This window comes from Dermacentor variabilis, chromosome 9 (genome assembly GCF_050947875.1).
Source record: "Dermacentor variabilis isolate Ectoservices chromosome 9, ASM5094787v1, whole genome shotgun sequence".
NCBI classification, from domain to species: Eukaryota; Metazoa; Arthropoda; class Arachnida; order Ixodida; family Ixodidae; genus Dermacentor; species Dermacentor variabilis.
In genome coordinates this window covers 125166421-125190028 of record NC_134576.1, presented here as the reverse complement: position 1 = coordinate 125190028, position 23608 = coordinate 125166421, and the positions used below count along the sequence as shown (strand labels likewise).

Genomic DNA, 23608 nt, shown 5'->3' with positions numbered 1-23608 from the left:
CGATACGCCTTGGATCGTACTGGCTCTGGGGAGGTAAGTTCTATATCATGAGTAAGTACAGAAGTCCTACCAGGCCTCTCAGAGAACAGACCTTGAAAATCTTGTAATAGCTGGTGTAGTTCGGTTTTCTGCTCGGGCGACAGCGGTGCTTTACTGATAAGGTCACTAATGACTTGACCGGTGTCTTCCCTGTTCGTCACTGAGCCTAGTCCCGGAAGCTCGACCGGAAGCTCTTCAGGAACGTTTACCATCATGCACACCACTGCTTCCCTTTGTCTATAAGGTTTGAGCAGATTACAGTGGTAAACTTGCTGTGCTTTCCGCTTTCCTGGCAGACTTACCACGTAGTTAACGTCCGACAGTTTCTGAACAATTCGTGCTGGGCCCTCCCACTGCACGTCTAGTTTGTTGTTTAGCGATGTGCGCAATATCATGACCTCATCGCCAACCTCAAAACGACGGGCCCTGGCTGTCCGATCATAATAAACCTTGGCCCTCTGCTGGGCCTTTGTCATTGCTTCACCTGACAACTCCTGTGCCCTTCTTAAGCGTTCGAGGAGCTTAAGCACGTACTCCACCACGACTGGGTCGTCGCCCCTACCTTCCCATGATTCTCGAAGCATGCGAAGCGGAGATCGAAGCGAGCGACCGTACACCAGTTCAGCTGGCGAAAACCCCGTAGCCGCATGCGGCGCGGTCCTTAAAGCAAACATCACCCCAGGCAGACACAGCTCCCAGTCAGTTCGATGTTCAAAACACAACGCTCTCAACACGCGCTTCATGACGGAGTGGAGCTTCTCAACGGAATTCGACTGTGGGTGGTACACTGAGCTGTGTAACAGCTTTACCCCACACCTTTCGAGAAAAGTTGTCGTCAAAGCGCTAGTAAACACTGTGCCCTGATCTGATTGAATTTCTGCAGGAAAACCAACTCGCGCAAATATGGACAGTAGTGCATTAACTATCTCAACTGAGCTGAGTTCTTTAAGCGGCACTGCTTCAGGGAACTTTGTCGCTGGGCAGATCACAGTCAAAATGTGTCTGTACCCCGTGGCTGTTACCGGCAGAGGTCCCACAGTATCAATAACGAGCCGTCTAAAAGGCTCCGTAATGATAGGTACCAATTTCAACGGCGCCCTCGATTTGTCCCCTGGTTTGCCCACCCGCTGACAAGTGTCACATGTCCTCACGAAATGGTCTGCGTCCCGAAAACACCCTGGCCAATAGTACTCTTGCAAGAGACGGTCCTTAGTTTTCTTAACTCCTAGGTGTCCGGACCACGAACCCCCATGTGACAAGCGCAACAGATCCTGACGATAGCATTGAGGCACGACCAGCTGGTCGAACTCCACTCCTCGGCGGTCTAGATACTTCCGGTACAGGACTCCACCTCTTTCCACAAAACGCGCAGTTTTCCTGGCGATACCTTCTTTGACATTGCAGCGAATGTTTTCTAGGCTGCCATCCTTCTTTTGCTCGGCTATCAAAGCCGACCGGCTGACTTTTAGCAACCTATCAAGTCCGTCTGACGTAGGCGCGATGAGCAAATCAGTAGATAGCTCTTCTAACTTTCCCGAATCGGGATTTTCCTCTCCAGTATCTGGCGCCTTTAACGTTACAGACTCAAGTTTATTCAGTTCGGGCGTGCTCGGAATATCAGCTTGCTGCGCCTCTGACCCTTTTTCGTTGTTTGATAACGTCGGCCCCGCAACTACCGCCTTTGCAGCGAGCTCCCGAACCTTCGACCTGGTTAAGGCCTGAACACTAGCTTCACCAAACAAAAGCCCCTTCTCGCGCAGGAGGTGATCGGACCTGTTTGAAAATAGGTACGGGTACTGGGGTGGCAGCATAGATGACACTGCCGCCTCCGTCTCAAGCGCTCCGAAAGGTCCTTCAATAAGCACTTTTGCTACTGGCAGACACACGCTATGAGCTTCCACGGCTTGCTTGATCCACGCGCACTCGCCCGTGAACATATGGGGTTCTACGTAAGATGGGTGAACTACATCCATCGTAGCTGCGGAATCGCGAAGCACTCGGCACTCTTTCCCGTTCACGAGGAGGTCTCGCATGTAAGGCTCGAGAAGCTTCATGTTCTCGTCCGTGCTGCCTATTGAAAAAAACACAACTTTTGGTGTTGTTTCCGGACACTGCGCCGAGAAGTGACCCGGCTTCTGGCACGTATAACACAAGCGCGCTCGCCTCATCTCGAACCGCTTTCTGCGTTTGGCTGCCGCCGTCTCTTTACGTCTGGTCGGACTGCTTTCGCTCGCATCCGCACTACGCGTGTCCCCCTTTAATCTCATGGGTGTGAACTTTGGCCTCTCAAACTTCGAGCCAAATTCACCCTTTTGACCGTCCTTAGCTCCGCGAGCTCGACGCGTCACAAACTCCTCGGCTAGCTCAGCGGCTCTAGCCACCGTACTCACGTCTGGCCTATCCAAGACCCAGTATCGCACGTTCTCCGGTAACCGACTATAAAACTGTTCTAGCCCGAAACACTGCAGAACTTTATCGTGGTCACCAAACGCTTTCTCTTCTTTGAGCCACTCCTGCATGTTCGACATAAGCCTATACGCAAACTCTGTATATGACTCACTTCTGCCTTTCTCATTTTCCCGAAACTTCCGACGGAACGCCTCCGCAGACAGCCGGTACTTTTTTAGCAGACTCGATTTTACTTTGTCGAAATCCTCTGCTTCCTCTCTATCCAAGCGAGCGACTACGTCGGCCGCCTCGCCGGGTAACAAAGTGAGCAAGCGCTGTGGCCACGTTTCCCGAGAGAACCCCTGCTTCTCGCACGTTCGCTCAAAGTTAACCAGGAACAAACCAATGTCCTCTCCAAGCTTAAACGGCCGCATCAGGTCAGTCATTTTGAACAATACTCGTTCTCCTGCACCGTGTGCCTGACTTCCATTACGAGCGCGTTCCATCTCTACCTCGAGACGCTTCATTTCCAAAGCGTGTTGACGCTCTTCTTTTTCTTTCTGTTCTTTAAGTTCGCGCTCCTGTTTCTCTTTTTGCTCTTTAAGTTCGCGCTCATGTTTCTCTTTTTGCTCTTTAAGTTCGCGCTCCTGTCTTTTTGACCTCTCCTCAATAGTCTCAAGGCATTCCGACAGCTCGTCATCCTCAGCCTCTAACTCAAGAATAGCCTTTAGCAGTTCAGGTTTTCTTAGTTTGTCTGAGACATCCAGACCCAACTCTCTTGCAAGCTCCAACAATTTCGGTTTGCGCAACGACTTCAAATCCATGGCTGCTCTGAATGCTGCTTTCTCTACTGCCTATTATTGTCTTGCCGCAACTAACCCGGCAGCAACGACAACCACAATTACCAGCTCTGTTTCTAACACTAACAAAAGCCTGGCAAAGCTCAGAAGAAGAAAGTCCCGCACTCACCAAACCTCGCAGGCAGGAATTCCGCGCAGTCGTTCCGCTGCAGGCAACCAGTCGTCACACAGGGCTCGTTGCACTGCTCCCGGATCGTCGTTGAGCTGCTCAGCATACCGTCAACTGCATCTCTTCGCTGCTGGCCTCCGTTGTCGCGATCTCACCGCTGGCAGACCGTTGTTTGAAGTCGGAGGCGATCTCACCGCTGCCAACCAGATGTTTGGACCCGACTGCTGGTACGATCTGTTGGGAACTCGGCGCTGACGCCCGTGGTTGTACCTGGGTCGCAAGCCCCAAGGGTAGCGTTGGCCTGGCGGCCTGGGGTACAACTGGAAGCATCCGAAGGTCCCGGCAAAGCATGAGTCGACTCGTAACAACGAAACAACTTGTTTATTTTAACATCGCAAAGAGTTGGCGGTCAGGTTTGACCGAAGTAGAGAGACGGGAGAGCACTTCACTCAACAGAAGAAATCGGAGCCCTCCTTTTGGCGTCCGGGGGCAGCTGTTTTTATACTCTCGCAGTTGAGGGCAAGAAGGAACCCCTCAAAAGACGAGCACGTGAATGTACAATGGGCTAATGGTGACGCACACTGTCGTAGCGCTGCGCACGATCTCGTAGCACCCTGTCGTGGCGCTGCGCACGATCTCGTAGCACCCGGTCGTGGCGCTGCGCACGATCTCGTAGCACCTGGTCGTGGCGCTGCGCACGATCTCGTAGCACCTGGTCGTGGCGCTGCGCACGATCTCGTAGCACCCTGTCGTGGCGCTGCCGGTCGGACACAATGACTGGAACGAGATCCCTGCTTTGGCATCGCCTGTTTCGGGCCCAATAACTGGAATGAGATCCCTGCTTTGGCATCGCCTGTTTCGGGCACAATGACTGGAACGAGATCCCTGCTTTGGCATCGCCTGTTTCGGGCCCAATAACTGGAATGAGATCCCTGCTTTGGCATCGCCTGTTTCGGGCACAATGACTGGAATGCGAGGAGGATCCCTAGGCGGTCGCATCGCCGCAGACGCGCCTGGAAACACCTGGCGATGAGTGTTGCGGCGACGACGATCGGGCCAAAATGTCTGCCGCCCCGCCGCAGATGCGCCGGCAAAACCACGTGTCGCAGGCGAAACGCAACAAGGGTGACTCGGTAAGTCCTCGCCCCCGATACCGACATTGTATAGTGACGGCCCCGTCGCTTCAGTGTTGTTGTTAAGGTGACGGGCCCCGTCACTGTAGTGCGGATGTTAAAGTACCGGGCCCCGTCGCTGTAGTGCAGATGTTAAGGTACCGGGCCCCGTCGCTGTAGTGCAGATGTTAATGTACCGGGCCCCGTCACTGTAGTCACTGCCTTTCAAGAAAGGAAACGCAAGCAAGGCAGATGACGATTATCGTTGTGGGACAAATATACACCCCAAAGGGTGCAAACTGTTTTTAGAGTGTATATTTCTAAGAGTGTAGAGTGTGATATATGTGCAGGGAAATTTGAGGGGAATGTTTTAGAGTCATGCGGGGAAAAGTGCTGAAAATAGGTAACTTTCATGTCTAGGATGGGAGCGAGTGAGTGAGAACTTTAATGAAAATAAATAAAATATTAATTTCTTCTCTGAAGTACGGAACATCACTTACGCCAGCACCATTCCCCCACTTTCATCGACATCACGACATGGCGCTGATTGCTGACGCTGTGTTCCGAACGCTGTGTTACCAATGTGTCAGGCGTGTTAAAAATGTCCTATCTTTTGATGGAGTGTTGCAAGTGTCTTCGTAATTCGCACTCGAACGCTTGCTTCACTTTTCTCTTGATCGGGAGCATTATCGTTCACCCGCTATGTGGACTGAGCCGTGGAGTCATCCCGCTAAAAAGGCGAGTCGTGCACGGACGCTGCTCATCGCAGAGCGTCAACAAAGCTACCTCTCGACAAAGTACTCTTTGGCAACTGCATGTTTAGCAGCGTGCTTGTTGTTGATCTTTAATAAAGTCATTGACACGCGAGTGACGTCACGACATGGTAGTTTCGGCGACCGTAGGACGTCTAGCCTGTCGACCATCTGTGTTTGTTCGATTTCCGTGCGTGCTTGGTCCGCGAAAGAAAAAAAAAAAAAGCTATAAGTTGATTGTGTCGGCGCGCGTACAATATTAAACATGACTACTTCTGGTGCTAAACGTCAGTATGCGCTTTGCTTCCGTTTTCCTTGGCTAGTGTACAAACATGCATGACATCATACCAACTCTTTTCAATTAATTCGGACATGGCAAGTTGAGTTTCTTGCTGGAAACGTCGCAGTATTTCGCTCACCTAAGGTAGGACAATTAAGTGAAGGCCACAGCAAAGTAACTCCAGCGAAGGCAGTTAAAAACTGTTATTGTTAGGTCACCAGCACAGGCGTTCTTACCCAATGTATGCGAGAGAATGTGTGTGAAGTTGCCGCTGTAACAGCAGCAACTTTCATTTTACTGTAGCACCATTTCCTTGACGGGCGAGCTCTTCTTGTTTATTTGTCCACACGAGCCTGCCTTGCTCACGATTTATAATAAAGGTGGCATTGCAGCACAAAGTGGCGTGTTGTAAATTGATGAAGTAATTAGCTGAAGACCAGCGACGCATTTTACATTGTCAGTAGGTTGATCGTTCGAGCTATCTGTGCTGTTAGTTTCCTGCTTCCAAAAACTTTTATTTGTCTATCTTGCGTGGATCGAGGTACGTGTGACATTGTGACGTTATACATGTATCAAGTGTAACTATGTTCACTTATGTTGGAACAAGTTTGGTGAAGAGTTTAGTAGGTGCTTAGAAAAGAAACTGTAGCATCTTGCTTCATTACTCATACAATAGGTCACCGACCAATGTTAAAAAAACACAGTGTGACGTTTTCAGACCGTGCAGATTTCAAAACGTCATTTTTTTTTTCTTTTTGACATTGGCCATTTGCCAATGGTACGAACAATGCATTTACCTGACCAGATGATGTTCCGTGAAACTCATGATTACACCTTGCTTCATGTCGTTCTTGTTAATTATTCTTGTATCTACCATGCATTTCTAACATGGACGAGATACACAGTTTTTCTGTAATCAAACATAGGTTAGTGTAGTGTTCTGTATGCACTGCAGCTGCGTTTTTTTTTGGTGTTTACATTGAATGTGTCGGTTTCTGCAGAGGCTTCTAGCACATGAAAATGCAGGTAAATACAAGTTATGCACCGTTTCGGGTATGATGCAGCCATAGCTCATCACATTTTTCATTGCACTGGCAGAAACAATTATTTGATGTTAATCCACAATGATGTTAATATCTTTGTAGTGCATGAGCAGCGCTGGAGGAATGCTGGTTTTGCAGTGTGCATGCCCATTCAGGACTTTTACTTGTGGTGTACAGGGCCCATAAATTCAAATGTGACTAATTCCAAAACTACTCCAATGCATTGTTTAATTTCCAAGTTCACCAGCGTTTACAACAGTGACTTATTTCAAACTCCATTATGTACACTTGGGACTACTCCATGCTTAGAAACCAGCTACAGTGCAATTGGGTGTCGTGCTTCTATGTAATTACGCATAATTTACATTCATCGCTGTTCGTGTTTCAGTTTACAAGTAGTGTACTTTCTGCTGGCACTGGTTCATGAAGCCTTTTACGTGCCATTCTGGCCTTTATAATGTGTAATTGTGCAAAATTTTACTCCTGATAGCAGGTTATACTTTATGTTTGCACTTGTTCATTTTTCATCTCTAGCCTTTTGTGCATCATATGTCTACTTCAGCAGAGAAAAAAGAAAGATGGAATATTGTGCAAATGTTTACACCAAAATCTCGCAGGAAATAGGCTCCATTTTCTAAGCATGCTCTAGATGGTCCCACCATATTGCGCCACAGCCAACTACGAGGCAATGCCTTGAAGTCCCCTCGTGGGAGACCTGTGCCCGGGTCATTAAATTTTGCCATATTCTCTATAAAGTTGTTTCCATCCAGCCAACACAGAGGCACTAAAGCATGTGGTATCTGCATCTTGCCGGCGCAAGTTCATAAAAGTGCACATAAAACAGCGGTTGATAAGCAATAGAACATACATCACTGTAATCGTGTGCAAGATGTGTATTTTGAAAGCCCTTTCAGGTGCACTTGTGCAGGAATAGCCTGTTTTTGTTCAGAGAATGAGCTTCCAGCTCTTCATATAAAGCAATCCATGCTTGAGAACATGAAGCATCACAGACGCCCAGCTCTGTTGTATGTTTTATGAAATCATTCATTGTTTCTTTTGCTTAGTGGAACACAGCGAGAACACCGGAGAAATACTTTCATGGCTTTGGCGAGTTGATAATTGTGAAGCCAGGGATGCAACTAACATAGCTTCTCCAGGTTGTTTACACTTTTGCTAATGTGGTGTACCATTGGAAAACGTTCATACCTAACTTTCCACAATTTTCGTGTGACTGGTGCTCAACTTTTTCTGCTACTAATGCGTTTCTGCAAAAGGGAGGGGGGAAACTTGTAAGCTAGGGAAGGCGTGAGGCGGCGTGGAAACTCCTGTTTTCTTTTACTGTGTGTGAACAGACTTTTTCTTTACTTCCTTTTTCTTTTTTTCAGCAAGGACTACAAAGAAGAGTCTATGAGGATTACCACTTTCTTTCCAAGCTGACCTCTTCACATCTCCACGTGCATTTTGTGCCTTTTTCAGTAATGTTCGCGTGCCGGTTAGCAACTACTCCACAGTCTGCTATTTATCACAGGAGCTTGATCCAAAGGAGTTTAATGAGTGTGTAAGCACATAGTGTGCACATATGTCATTCTTTGGGTGCCAGAGGGGTGAGAATCGCCGAAAAGGAACACCTTGATGTCGTTACATGTGTGACAACCTGAGAACGTTGTGCAAAGGAAAGGTTGCACAGTGGGTGCCGTGAAACCAAAATTAAATGATGAAATGCCATTGTGTCAGATTCAAACGGTGTTTTAGATGTACGTCTTAAATAACAAGATGTGTTCCACATAATAAAAGACAGCTGGTATAATGGCATTTATGGTAGAACAAAAACCGCTGCGAAAATGAAGGGACTGAGGAGCAAGGTAGTCCTTTTGTCTGCTCTCATTTTGTTTCTGCCACCACAATTTCTACCCAACTGGTCCAACTTTGAGAAATCATTTCAAATTTTCTGTCCATTATTATGTTACAACTTTGAGACATCATATCAAATTTTCTGTGCATTTTGATGTTGTGTTCGAAGAATGCTCTGTCAGCTGGTGCAGATGTGCAATCAATTCCTTCCAGTTTCAGAAGGCATCCAGAGGCCAAATTGGTTTCGTGGTCTTTAAATTGCAACATTGCTTTGCTGCTTCACCTAGTATGGCAGAAGGATTGTGAACTAGCTTTTGATTTGTGTTTGTGGGAATAAGGAACAATGTGAAAAACCACAGGAGATGACCGAACAGCAAGAGCGCAGACAGGTAACACATGCACTTGTACTGTGCCATTCTCAAGTATTCACGTGAACCAGTATGGCAATGACCCAGCTGCACTGGCTTGTTGGATGAGCAAGAAGTGCTTGGTTTGTGTGTGACAGACACTGTGTTATACACCTGTTCCATGTACAATATGCCATGTTTTTGCTGTAGTAGAACTCATGTTCACCGCACTTTGACAATGCCCCCTTTTTGTGACTACCACTGCTCTTTTCATACATGTGGCTGGTCCATTATCATACCTGTATAATGTTTCTGGATCAGCAAGCCAATTCTTTAGCTTACAATTGTGGTGACCTGATAATGTGTGTATCTCATTGTATACTTCACCTTGTTTCTGTGCAAACGTTCAAACATGAATGGTTGTATGCCAGATTACATATATTGATGGAAACAAACTTATGATCTACTTCTCAGCATGCGATTATCAGCAGTTATCTTATGAGCACTTATTAACACCCTGTTTTCTTTAGCAGAGGTGATACCAGTGTTGCAGAAAGGGAATATATTGTCATCCACCTGACTGTAACGCAAAGCTACAAAGGAAATCTGCCTTTGCAGGTTCAAGCTGCTGTTGGGTTTAGTACAATTTTCCCTTTCACGAACCTTCCTTCACTTTGCAGGCTCCGCGGAACTGATTTATCATATTAAGTGATAACACACCAATGCATTTTGCTGCAGATATTGAAAAAGTATATATCAAAATTGCTGCTAAGTTTAGGATATCTGCTAAATGCATATTGCTTCTTTACTGCTTGACTTTTTGGACATGTGCTCAAAATTTAATATTTACAAAGGATAGTGAAATATTTTTAGTTAGCTAACTCCAATTTCTCTTGCGAGTAGCGTTCACCTCTTCAGGAAATGTAGCTGAAGTAACGAAATTGCCATATATTTCATGCTAGCTAAACGATTACAGCATTGAAGCTGAGCATCTGGCGGAGCAACATGTGTTTACTTTATTCTTTACTCTGTGTTTTAATAAATGTTGAAGCTGCCGAGTGGTGAGTTTTTAAAAAAATATGATGCCTTTCTGAGCAGAGCACCCTGTCTGTCTTTTCCAGCGGTGACAGAGGCCTGGGCAGCACACGAAAATCTGTGGACCATCAAGGCTGAGGCGTCTGATGACTCGTCATCGGGTGTTCGGAGTCCTCCATCACCACCATGGTCAAGAGTGTCGGGTGTCTGGCGATGCAACCGATGTTTGTACACTGCTCCTGACATTTATCGGATCAAGCGACACCAGGTGACGCACACCGGAGAACGCCGCTACTACTGCCCCATCTGCCAGGCGCGATTCACCGCAAAGCAGAGTGTCAAGATTCACATGCGTCGGCACACAGGCGAGCGGCCATATGCATGCAACTTGTGTCCGGCACGCTTTACACGGCAACAACGCCTGGCGAGGCACATGGAGACTTGCGGTAGTACGAGCTTTGAACAAGCTGTGTGACATGGCCAAAGATGGCCTTGACGTAGCTTGTCATGTGGCACATTAGTGAAAGAAGTGATTGTAGTCAGTAAGCAAGTTGGGACCTGAACACCAACTGCAATGAAATCTCACTTGAGCTCAGCTTGTTGAAAATGAATTGTAGATGTCATTGAAGTTATTGCAGCTGAGCTATGAAGATAGTGGTTATCTGGTCATGTAGTGTGTTAGGAAAAAAAGAGGTTTGGGTTGTCTATAACTCGGGAGAAGGCCAACTGCAATGAAGCGTCACTTGAGCTCAGCTCGTCATGAAAGTTACTGCGGAAAAACTATATGGCTAGCAATCACATGGTTTTATAATCGACAGCGTTTAGGTTGCCATGTATCAGTCAATACATGGTCACCATGGGAATGACTAATGATTTATTCGTAGATCAACTAGAACTTTCATGCAGCCATGCATTTCGACTGAGCTCCTCAGTGGTTCTCTCCACCATCCCCCTAGCAGCCGCCAGCCGAAACCTGACTTTCTTCCCATCCTTGATGGCAGATGGCACTAGTTGCGGAGAGTGGCTAAGTGGGTACACTGAGGCATTCGCATGCCGACAACATGGACCCAGGAGATCAACTGCATCCAGCGGGAGACTGGCTGCCTCCGCCTGGGAACTCGCTTTATTACAACAAACCATGATAGGTGCCCTGGCACCATCTATGTTAAGCTCGGCACAATACATCTCCCCTTCCATGTCCCCTTACAAGTCCAGCCTCCTTGGCACACAAATAGTTCGGCCGTAACGAGAAATGCCCCTGGCGTTCTTTATTTAAATGAGCACGCATGTTGTGCAGGGCTTAAGACAACCACCGTACTCTTGATGTCACTCATACAAACCAGTTCGCCAGGCAGAAGTGGATGGAGCTCACAAGCAACATGCCTTCTGCTGAAGTTCTTCGTCTGTCTTTGTCTGTTAGCGTCATCTCTGTAGTTGACTTGGTACGACGATGGCCAACTTGGCCTCATCAGGTTACTTGTCTTGGGGAGGCATGCTTGCAGGTGTCTGCCCATCAACAGCTGAGCAGGGCTAGCTCCATTGACGCCCGGGTGTGTCTCGATAAGCCAGCAGGGACAGGTATGGGTCTTTTGACTTGAGGAGGATGTCTTTGACAGTTCGGATAATCCATTCCACCTTTCCATTTGATTGCGGCAATCGAGGACTACTGGTGGCATGACAGAAGCCATAGAACTGTGCAAAGTCCCTGAATTCTTTGGCTACAAACTGTCCTCCATTGTCTGTGCATGGTAGCTTGGGGACACCATGGCATACAAAAATGCTCTTGTTGGTAGTCATAACTGTTGCTTATAATGTTAAGCCAAGGCTGATAACCTCAGAGAATGTGGACCTGTAGTAAACAAGAAGAATATAGTCCTTGCCATTCAGATTGAAAAGGTCGGCCCTGACCTCTTCCCAAGGATGACTTGGACTGACTGAGGCTGTCATGGGTTCCAAGTGTTGAACCTGTGTCTCTGCACGCATGCAGCCTCTCGTTGCCTTGCTTTGCAGCGGTTGATCCCTTGATGACCATCGTGGAGCAGTCGCAACGTGTAGTGCTGGAGAGAGGTGGGAGCAGTGATGTGGGTGTCCTGCAGGAGCAAACTGTCACATATGCTGAGGTCTCCCCTATGTTGCCAATATTTTTTCAAGGGAAGTGGCATCCGCGACTGTCTGGGCCAACCCTTGGTGCAGTACTCAATGAGAAGATCGCACTCGCTGTCGGTTGCTTGAGCCATGCGCAGACCGTCAAGCTGTATGGAGACAAGGCCTAGCACGAACTTGACGAGCACTTGCACATAGAGTTTCACCTGGTCGATCCACAGGGACGAAGGAGCATCCACAGGTGCATGAGAGACTGTGTCCACCATAGCCAAGAGTTTGCCGGTTACATAGAGTACCTTGAACTGATAGTTCATAAGCTTCAGACAAAAGTGCTGGATTCATGGTGGCAAAAGGTTGACCTCCTGTCACCCAAGAGAGCAACGAGAGGCTGATGGTCGGTCTCCAGGGTGAGGTCCAGAGCGAGTACATACTGGTCGAACCTTTGCACTGCCCAGCTCTCTGTCAATGCCTCCTTTTCAGTTTGGCTATACCATGTTTCTGCCGGTGTGAGCGATCTTGAAGCGAAGACAACTGCTTGACATTGTCCCTATAGTTGCTCTTGTAGAAGCACAGCTTCCACACCAAAAGAGCTTGTGTCTGTGGAAACCTTCGTCTTGTACCTTGGAACGCACTGCTCAGACCAGAGCAGTTTTTTTAGCAGCAGGGCTTGAATGGCAGCAGTGACGTCAGAGACATTTGGCAAGAAATGTCCCACATGATTTACCAGCCCATGTAGACGAACACTAGGGACGTCTTCTGGTGGTGGCGCTTGCTTGATGGCTGCTACTTTGTCGGGGTCTGGTGAAATTCCCTGAGCACTCATGATGACTCCTAGAAACTTGACATTGCTGGTGCCCAAGGAACATTTGTCACGGTTGAGCGGGATGCCTGCCTTGGAGAGTTGGCCAAGGACATGCTGGAGGTGCTGGTCATGCTCTTCACGAGTCTCACCAAAAACGAAGATGTCATCAAGCTATGTCCACCACACTGTCTTGGCCTTCGAGTATTCAGGACATTTGTTTCTGAAAGTACTCGGACACTGATCTAAGGCCAAATGGCAACCGCAGGAAGCAATAGCGACCAAACGGGGTTATGAATGTTGTGTACAATTGAGATCATATAGACAGCATTACTTGATGAAAGCTGGATGTGGCATCGAGCTTTCAGTATCGAATGTCATTCACAGATTTTGGAACAATGTTTATGCCATCAACTTTGCTGAGCTCAACGTCGTGAAAAAACAGCTTCAAAGAGAGGTCCTCTCTGATTTTAATTGATTTTCCAATAGCTGGGGAACCTTGAGAGTGAGGTTGAAGAGTATACAGTCAGGCTGTGAAACAACTGTCCAGAGTTTTGGAGCTTTGATACGTGGGAGGAAGTTTGAGTGCCTGAAAAGTACCAATTTCATTATTTTGCTCTTCCTCTTGATGTGTCTGTTTAGACATATTGATGGCATCTTGCAGTGAAGGTGCCTCACAACATGTCCTCTTTTCATCTGGAGCCTCTCGAGATGTGGTTGCAGCTGGGGTGGAAAGAGGCAGGATTGGAACTGCGTCAGGTTAAAGATGTGTAAACTTCAGCTATGCTTCAATTACTTTGCTTGTCCTCATATCCACATAGCTTGTTGTTTTTACCATGCCCAACAGCTTGAAGTGGTGCTTGCAGACCTGGGCCGCTATCTTGCACACGTTCGAAAAGCCGACGTTCGATTTCGCTTCACGCAATTGGACTAGATTGGCCTAGGTCGCGATATCGGCACAGCCTGGACAATCGTGCGAGGCGAAATCGAACGTTGGCTTTTCGAACGTGTACAAGATAGCGGCCCTGGGATATGCAAAATGACATTAGAATGACATAGAACCGTAAGTTCAAAAGTGATACCTTAGGTGTAGAGCAGTATAGTAATGGGAGTTTTGTATAAATTTCGTGTTCCCTTAATGTCACCACTACTATGTCAGTCCGTATTCACACACTCCAACAGAAGAATTTCACATTGGCTAGACAAACATACTTTTCAATCTAGAGTGGGTGACCACATTATCTCGCATATTAATGCATGTGCTGTTATGCAATGCAAAAAGGCGTAGACAACGGTAGTTAAGAGGAATGTTTGCCTTACCAACGATCGCTTTCCTGGTGTGAAATTCACACAGTGGATAGCTTTAATCCGTGGTGTTCTTCATGCCGAGTCCAAGGGGAATGGGAACACGCACACAGATTTTCCACCATCATAGTTCTCGCGGCAACGCACTACACAGCAGTGCTCAAGCATCATCACAGCGAACGAGCGCAACAGCAAAGGATGAAAGAGAAAAGCATAGTGCTTCCTGGTGCTGTGCACCATGGTGCCGCGTGCGACGTGTTCTGTGACGATCGCTACGATGTGGTGCCAGAGTACCGCACTTCATCTATTCACCTCTTTATCTTTCTTCGGTCACTGCTTTTAATCGGCTAACAAATTTAAGTGTTATCCCTCGATGCATGACGCGCCTGCATGTATCAGAAGTTTTTCAAATGTTATCGATAGTTCTATCCATTGGCTATTGTCACCAAAGCTTTTTGTAATCTGATTGTATGCGTGGCACGAATTGTGTAGTACTTTCTGGGAGCCACGCGGGCACCGACGATCACCGACTCTGCTTGCCGCTATTGTTGTGCTTGAGTGTTACTTGTTTTGCAACGCTTTGCTCCGTTTGCATCGTGCCACACGAGACAGACTGTCTTCACCAGCCAATAAATCGCGAAATGAAAACACATATAGAGCTGCTCTCAAATTTCGCATTAGGGAGTGTCACAATGTTCGGTAAATTTTTTTAAAGGTCTGATACTATACTTGATTGCTCACTTCATACGGTGCTGTCAAGTCATACTTGGTTTTCATGCTACTCAGGTAGTCTTTTATGTCTATGTCTTCTTGGGCTTCTTGGATGTTGACTTGCAGTTGGTTATCAATTATCCTCCGGGGTATGTAGTTAAACAACATTTGAAATTGTGACATTTTAGTCTATCATGCTACTGTATGTTGATTTGCAGTGTAATTCTTGCCTGATATTCAGTCTAGTGGTCGATGTCTCCATCTACATTCTTGTTCACAGGTGGGAGAATTTGAATGTTGGCTATGTCAACAATGTCATTGGTCTATGGTGCGCAAAATGCTGTGAGAGTATGTTCAATGTGGCGATGTTCAATGTGGTCACAACGTACTTGCTCTTGACAGGAATGTGATGTCGTTTTCGCCGATTATAGCTCTCAGATCATAGCTCTCGGCACCATCCATGTAACAGTGAATCTTCTAGCAGCATCTGCTGCTGTTATGAAGCGCTTGTTCTCGTCGGCTGTGTTGATAGGCCCTATGTGGTCGATGGCAACCGTGTGGAAGGGCATTCGAGGCACTTCCCTCGGGTTGAGTATTTCTGGTTGCAGTCCACTTGCATGGTTGTGCTGTTGACATATGCAACGTTTTCTGACATATTGTGCAATGTCTTGGTCCATATTCTGTCAGCAATAACGTTTGGACAGGTTGGATTTCGTTCGGAGTCTCCGTGGCCTACATCATCGTGGTTCGCATCAAAGCATTTTGAAGTGATTTGGGCAACACAATGTGCTGTATTGTCTTGCCATTTTGAGTTATAGTGTACACCAGCATGCCGTTGACGATCTGATAACTTTCTGGTTGACTGCCCGGTAGCGACTGTTCCACTATTTTCCCAAGTTTTAACTATTAGAATTCATTTTTTATCACTGCAGTTGAACGAACATGTGTCTGTACCGTGTGTGCGGGATGTACAAGTGTCACCTCTATCCTGGAATTGAACCATTGTTGGAAGTTAAAGCTGTGTATGTGCCTCGTTTGTCTCTGTGTGCATGTAATAGTTGCACCACACTGAAAAGCCTTCAAGATGACGTACCAATAATCTCAACTCTCCACACTGGTAACTTTTCTCAGCTTCTCATTGGCCTGCTGTTTCACTAGCAGTCTTGACGTCTATGATGGTGACAACCAGCTCTGTGTCTTTGTCCTGGGCTTTGCGCAGGTGTTACTCATTCACCTCCAGCACGTACACTGCATTGAGTCTTGGTAACGCATCCGCCACGGTGTTTGTCTTGCCAGATGTATGGTGCACTGTGAAATAGTACGAGAACAGGTAAAAAGTCAGGCATCCGAATCACCTCATGCGGCTTATTTCTTCAACATTATGTGCATTAAGGCACAGTTGTCTGTGATAAACACTAAATGGTCCAGTCCTTGCAGGTAAGGATGGAAGTTTTCTGTTATAGCCCAGTGAGCAGCAATTGCCTCAAGTTGCGTAGACTGTTTTGTGGCTGCTGCTCTTGGTGACCCTCATGACTTGCGTATTCCACTACTTGCGTGGTGTCACCGCATACTTGAGTGAGGAGTGCTCCAAGCACAGTGTGCGAGGCTTCGACGTGTACTTAAGTGGGTAGGCTTGGGTTGAACAATGCCAGGATTGGTACCTTGGTTTGTTGTTGCTTGAGTGTATCTGCAGCGACAACGCCATTGTCATGACCAGCGAAACGAGAGCATCCAGGCCATGCCACCAGCATCAGGAGTGCTTGAGGTGGGGTGTGGACATGAGCCCATGAAATAAAAAAAGATTTGTTCCCAGTACTGAACGAATGTCTTGTTGCGTCTGTCTCACTTGAGCACCACAGCTGCTGACCGCAAACGTCCCGATCGAGCCTCACCTTCTGCCCAGTATTAACGTGCTGCTGAAGATTGAGGTGGAGCCGTGCCTGGCAAAGAGAACAAGCGATTTTATTCACGGACGTCTCATCGCGTCTCCGTCTCTCTTCTCCACATATTCATGGCCCCTTGGCACTCTGGTGTCCACCAGATTGTGTCTTTCTTCGTAAGAAGTGTCAGCGGTATTGCAATTCTTGCAAAGTTATTGATATATTTTCACTAATGTGACTCAAGTGATCTCAGTTCACTTTGGACTGTGGCGCAGTGTAGTTCGATATCGCTGCCATGTGCCATGGATCTATCGTCTCTCCTTGTGATATCAAGAATCCAGGAAATGGTATCAGTTGTTCTGTGATCAACCAGAACTGTTGTTCAATCAGCTAGAACTTTCGTGCACCCATGCACTCTGGCTGAGCACCTCAATGATTCTCTCTGCCGTCCCCCTCGCAACCACCGACCGAAGCCTAAGCTACTTCTCATCCTTGACTGCAGATAGCAGTAGTCGTCTGCTGACTAACATGTTCCCTAACACATGTCGCAGACAACGGTTCTGTGCAGCTACACAATAAAGGAAATGTGATGTCAATCCCAATATGCATGCCTAAGCATTTTACTGGGTGATGTCCCAGTAAAATTTTTTTGTCCTCAAAATGTGTGAAAAATGTCTTGAGCATTGCAGTTTCACACAATGGACGGCAGGCGTGCCAGTTCCGTTCAGGCCAACTCTGGGTTCTCGGTCACTTCAAGTGAGCTGCAACAGCCGCACTTTTTTTTTTGCACTGAAGGCGCAAATTTCTTCAAGTTGTTTCTGATGCATCGATTTGCATTTAAATTTTGCACCAAGCGTTTCCTGTAGCTATGCTACAGCTACATCTTGCGCATAGTGAAATTTCGCTGCAGTTGGCCTTTAATTGACGCTTTAGCTGCCTCCTGTACGGGTCCTGAAACAGCCTAATGACAGTGACCATGATTACTATTCTCCAGTTTGTTCACACGACTGCTGGATTGTGCAAGATCTGTAAGCTGAACATGCTGATAGTGAGTCTTGCATTTGAATCCAGTAGATGTGCTGCTTGGGAGAGCAGAGCTTCGCGACTAAAAGAACTAAAAGAAGCAACATCTTTGAACTGCTCTAGAATGTAACCGTGCCGCTGTCTGCTTTCTGTGTTGAAATGCAGAGTTGGAGCTGCTAGTATCGCAGTGATTCAGATGAAACCTGCTACACTGGTAACGTTTCTCTTGGTGTGACTAAAAGGGAGCTTAACTTTGAGCATACCATTTTAAATGAAGTGCTGAGAATTGTTGAGGCAGATCATTTTTAAATGCTACGTCTTCATATCTTGGTGCAAATTTATAGTCTCGTATAGCATAGCCTCTGATGCTGTTTTCTCTCATCCACATAAGCATTAGTCTGTTGGAGCCATTTGATGTGCAGGTGATAGCTGTGCACCACAAGCACTGGGTGACTGTAAAAACATTCCTATGGCGATGAATGTGCAATTAGTCAAGTTGGTGTAAGTTGTGCCGTGTTTGCACGTTCCACTGTTGTTTGTTCATGCTGCCTGTTGTTAAGTGAAGTTGACTGAGCTGCTGTTTTTCCAAATTATGTCCTTTTGTAAGCCTTATGTTGATTGCCGTTGGTGATATTTGCTGTGTATGTAATTGCTTGGCAGGTAGTACAGGGTAAACCAATATGAGGTCTCGTAGTATACTTGTTCAAAGAAAAGAATTGAACACAGGGCTTGAACTGTGTGCTTACTTACATTAACATTTTTCTTCATAAATACAAACCCACTACACCCCCAAGGCTTCTTGAATGGCTGTCTGCTGTGGAAGCTTTCAGAGTAGTGTTTGCATGGCTCGACATCATTTTACACTAGCTTTTAAGTTTTTCACTTGCAAATATTTTGTTTGACCCCTTGTCACTGTTGTATTCACTGTTGTCAACTTAGACGGATAGGTGCTATGATGTGTTAACATTCACCAGCCCATTCAACGGGAACCATCAAAAAGTTAGAATAATTGAGAGTCCGAAATATTGGATGTGCCAGAAAATAAGTGACTATTCCACAAGTAGCCAAAAGGCCTTGTTAACACATTCCTGCACCTGAATACACTTGCCTGCAATGTGGTCAATCCACACTTTCGACCATTATCATGCTGTCACTACAGATACATGGAAGTACAGTCAACGCTGTACCCATGTGCCGCATACCCATGTCGGCCCGTTCGTACATTGTGAACACGAGAGACACGAGAGAGAGGCACTATGCACCCTCCCATTCTCCTTTGCTCTCTGGACGAGCGTACCCCTCCCCCTCGCTTTGTGAGAAAGGGAAAGTTATCCGACAAGCGAGGGTGACATTTCCCCTCGCAAGACGTTAAAAAGACATAAAAGCGCGTCACCGCAGGAGTCCCCCTCTCTCTGGCACCCAACCTCTAACCTGCCGGATTGGATCACCTGCTGAAAACTGTGAGTGACCTCCGCACACTGAACAAACACCCACAATGCATGCATCATATCTCCAGCCCCTGGTAACGTGACAAAAGTCGATTGCGTTGCGATAGCTGAATAATCGCAAGTTTCTTTACAACCGTCATTCTCTGGCACTTCCCTCACTTAATCACTACCCTTGTTGATGCAGACATCAAGGGTAGAGTTGGTGCCATATGAAGCTGCTTGATGACGCTAACTGACTAAAATTCACTACGGCAATCAAAGATGTTGCCCAAGACCATCCTGATGTTTAAAACATAAACTGACGGTCGCTAGACATTCAGAACTTGTGTTACAAACCGCAGACACAAGCTTTAGAACATAGCGGCTTGGCTTGTTCCGTGCTTTGGGTGCAACCTGTGACTGTTAAATTCACTAGGCTTCAGTAGTTTCTATTTCGACAAGGCACTTATGACTATGCTGGCAGTGTATCAAAACAAAAATATTGATCTTTCTGCTTGACTCAATGACCAAATTAGCATGTGGCTGTGCAGGCAGAGTCCAAGTTATTGAACGGCGTGCATGCTTAGGGGTGTCAGAAATTTCGGTCATTCTTGTGCCTCCGGTTAGTGGCAGTACTACAAAGTTGTCCAAATAACTCAGCATGTTGAAATTATTCGTGACCAAACTATTGGTTGACGACTGTATTGTGGTGTAGTTGTGTAATGATGCAGCTTTAGTAATACATTTGTGAATTTTACAGGAAAAGGACTTCTACATGAAATGTGCACTGTTCCTGTATAGTATAGTTGTCTGTCAGCTGCAGTCATCTCTCATTTAACTGTTTTGTGTCAGTTTAGATTAACAGCCTGACTGTAGAGATGCGAGGTTCACGAAAAACAATGCTGGCACACACGAGAGTGTAGGATGAAGCTACAAAATGAACCTGTATGACTTCTATTGCATGAATAAAAATTCATCCTGGTAATATTCAGCTGGGGCCCACAACCAAATTCTGCCGCAGAGGATGCGGCATTCGCCTTTTGTGAGCCTTGTGGATCTAGACGGAATTCAATATCAATAGACGGTTTTGGCTTGATGCTTACCGCTCGCTCGGCTCAATGTTCGCTTAATGTTCAATCCCAACAGAGCACATGGCGCTCAGGCTGGCCGCAGAAGGCAGAACGCTGCGATTGCTCTTCTAAAGAGCCGGCTGAGTGGATTGTGAGGGCGTGTCCACCTGGCTTCTTTGTCATTTTGGAACCAAGCTGACTTCACATTTCCTGCGTCTCGATGAGCTGTCCTTATAAAAAATTGTGAAGCCAGTCCAGTAACTTGAGCACATTAAGTGGAAGTGGAGCAGAGCATAAGCAGCGCTCAGCTAAAACTGTCGAATAAACATAACATGTGTGCAGTCAAATCTGTATCTGTCTACAGATGGGAGTAGATGGTGAGGAACACTGCTTATTCATTGAGCTGTTTAGTTACCCAGCCATTTGGCGTCGTTTTATACCTTCTTTTGTCCTTGTCTTGTGTTGTGCTACAACGAACCTCACTATGAATCCCAGCCAACTGGCCCAACTTGCCGTCTTGACCCAGCCTAAGTTTGAATACACAGAAGCACAATAATATTCGGGTTTTTTACACCAACCTTAACTTGCAGGCCTGTTTTCCTTTGATGGAGGTGTGGGTGCATGTGTCATTCTGGTGTTAATGGAACATTTTACTTAGCCTAGAGATAAGTATTTTGGTGAAGGCAAGAAGATAATGTCGTCCAGAGGTTGCTGAATGAACTTTTAAACCTTGTATAGTACCTTTGCACCAAATTTAATTCCACACAAAAAATATAACCTTCTCTCACACAAACACAAAAAAATAGAGTGCAGGGGTGAGTAAAGGGTAGGGCTCTCTAAGAGATAGTGAAGATTTGCGTTGCAGTGAACTTTTTAAAAGTGCAGCTTCACGGCAGTGTGGTGAAGCAACACTTTCAGGCGAACTTAATGCTGCTGTCAAGCCACACTTCAAGGTGAAATTTGCATCATATGACCTGTAGCCAGACATTACTGTGGAATTCGTTGCGCTTTTGGTGCAGGTTATATGCGCAAAAATATGGTATTCAATCATGAAAGGAAAATCCTCAGCCTTTTGAGAAATCCGTACTGGGTTCCTTTGTAGCTTTGTGGTACAGTCGGGTGGATGACAATTTTTCCCTTTCATGAATCTTCCTCCACTTAGCAGGCTTGTGCAAAACTGGTTTGCAGTATTCAGTCATATTTAAAACAAGTTTATTATAAATCTATTTTTATTATTGCTGCCTGCTCAAGTAAATGCAAAAGATCAGCAACATTCTTTTACTCTTTGTAGTTCTGACTGAGTTGTCGCGTTGCAGTATATCTGTACACACTCTTAGACGCACGTTTGTTACGTGCTCACTGTATACATACTGCATGTTTTATGTCATTGATTGTGGAAGGTTGTGCAACACAAAGTTTTATCCTGCACATAAAAAAAATGCATTCTCTGTCGCAGTGTGTTGCTGGAATAAAATGTTCTGCAGCTCTCACATGAATCAAAACATTTCTTTACTAATTGGAATGTGTTTGAAATCCTGACAGGCACATTTCTGCAGATTCACTAATATATGCCACTAAATTATTTGATATAGCACGGGAATTTCTGCCCTGATTTGTCTAGAAGTGCTTATGTTGCTTGTTTGTTTCCCTCATCTTGCTTGTTTGTAAATTTTTGCATTTAAATGTTCCCCAGTTATGCTAGTTATAGATAGACCACTGATGTGAGTCTTTAAATGAAATTTTAAAAATATATAACTTCTAATAGCCTGCACATGTTTCCAAAACACTTGCTCGAGACGCCTTGGTTTGTACATCGGACTAAATTCTCAAAGCTTGAGAACTGCAAGTTTGAAGTCTTTACCAAGTGTTATTTCATAACCTTTCTATTATTATTTACCCTTTCTTTTTCCAAAGATATTAGTTTCTTTGCCATTTACTGTAATCTTTTTAATGTAATCTTTTTAACTGACTTCACACAGCGTATGTTTCATATCTTTTTCTGTAGTGTCCTGGCCCGTTGTTGAGTGATTGTTCTGGCCTCTTGAGAAGTTTCAGAAAAGTAATTCTAGCAAAGTAGCATTGTTTCTGTCTGCAGTACTATGGAGAAATTTCTGTATTCACTGTGTGTTCCCTAACTTCCTTGGCCATTTCTTGTTGCACATTGTTTGCTTTTTAAACTTAGCCTTTAGTCCTGTTCTGAGAATAGAGCCTAAATGTATTAAGGGTATGCTATACGTTCAGCTACATTTTGCAACTTCTGAAATTTCTTTATGTAAAATTTTTAAGTCAGCTTGAAGTGCCGTATGTGAAAAAAACATGGGAAACACAGTAGCTTTATTTGGAGGTTACTGTACTACTTCAATGAAATTTATCCCATTGAGAGGAAAAAATAATTATACTTCAGCGAATGGTACTAGTAGCAGAATTTCACTTTATGCTTTCAATGTTATGTAAGAAATTGCTAAGAACCACAAAACTTTGAAGTACTCAGAAACTGTGTTTAGGACATGTTTAGAGAGAAAGTCTATCGGGATACTATCACACTTAAGCAAACAATATTGGCATCGTAAAATTAATGCTGTACTTAAGACAGATGTGTCACTGTGTGAGTTTTGCCTTAGTTTATAAAATAGTCGTTTGGCTTTGAGCCAATATTTGAAGATCAGATTTTTCTGGTCTGAGTGCTGTTGTCACAGCTCTATCAAATGTAGTTTATTGAATTTCTATATCAATTCTTGGCTGCAAAAAAAAAAAAAGGGAGTAATCCGATTTCGTGCACGAGAATATTCAACTCTTCCGATTCTCGATGGCCTTTCATGGGGTGTTTCAGTTGCGTTTTACAAGTTACAGTTTTTTATTTATTTAGAACTACGAAATTTCAATTTAGGTTGGCGTAGTGGTTAGTTCATGAAAGTATATACACATCCTTTGGGACCAGTGTAGAAAAAGTGTAGTCGAGGTAAGTATATTTCCTTAACTTGCGTGCTGGCATAATTAAAATGAGGTGTGCAGTATACTAATTCAACCTGCTTCATAACTAGTAACGTGCAAGGAACAGTATTTATTTACATTCCACAAGACAGTTTGCATAATTGTGCTTGTTTCTTTATCTGCAAATCAATGGCTAGGGAAGTGCTAACATTTGAAATTTTAGACTAACAAATAGAATATTGCCCTCTTCAACTCATTCTCACTGTCAAATAGTCGGTATTCGCAAATATGAATATCTTTTGCATAATTTTGTAATGCTTCACATTGTCAACTTGCGTGATCAAGCATAAGCGAGAACGTAATTACTTTCATGCCAGCGATAAGTGATGCAAAACATGAGAAGTTACTTAACAGGTGCTGTGCTGCTGAGGGAGTCGAAATTTCCCACCTAAGTCACGATGGTTCGCTCATATTTCTATCAGATGTGGCATTCTATCAACAGGCGTTGTTTACTACTACTTTTGGTTGCAGCACACTAGTGTC

General features: G+C 45.4%; 1 long non-coding RNA gene across 1 annotated transcript; it reads left to right on the top strand.

Annotated features, from left to right (window-relative positions):
* The first annotated feature begins 5047 nt into the window (after positions 1–5047).
* On the top strand, positions 5048–21622 carry LOC142557426 (uncharacterized). Its single transcript, XR_012822770.1, has 2 exons — positions 5048–5246; positions 9903–21622. It is a non-coding gene; the product is annotated as an uncharacterized LOC142557426 (long non-coding RNA).
* The last annotated feature ends 1986 nt before the right edge of the window (positions 21623–23608 follow it).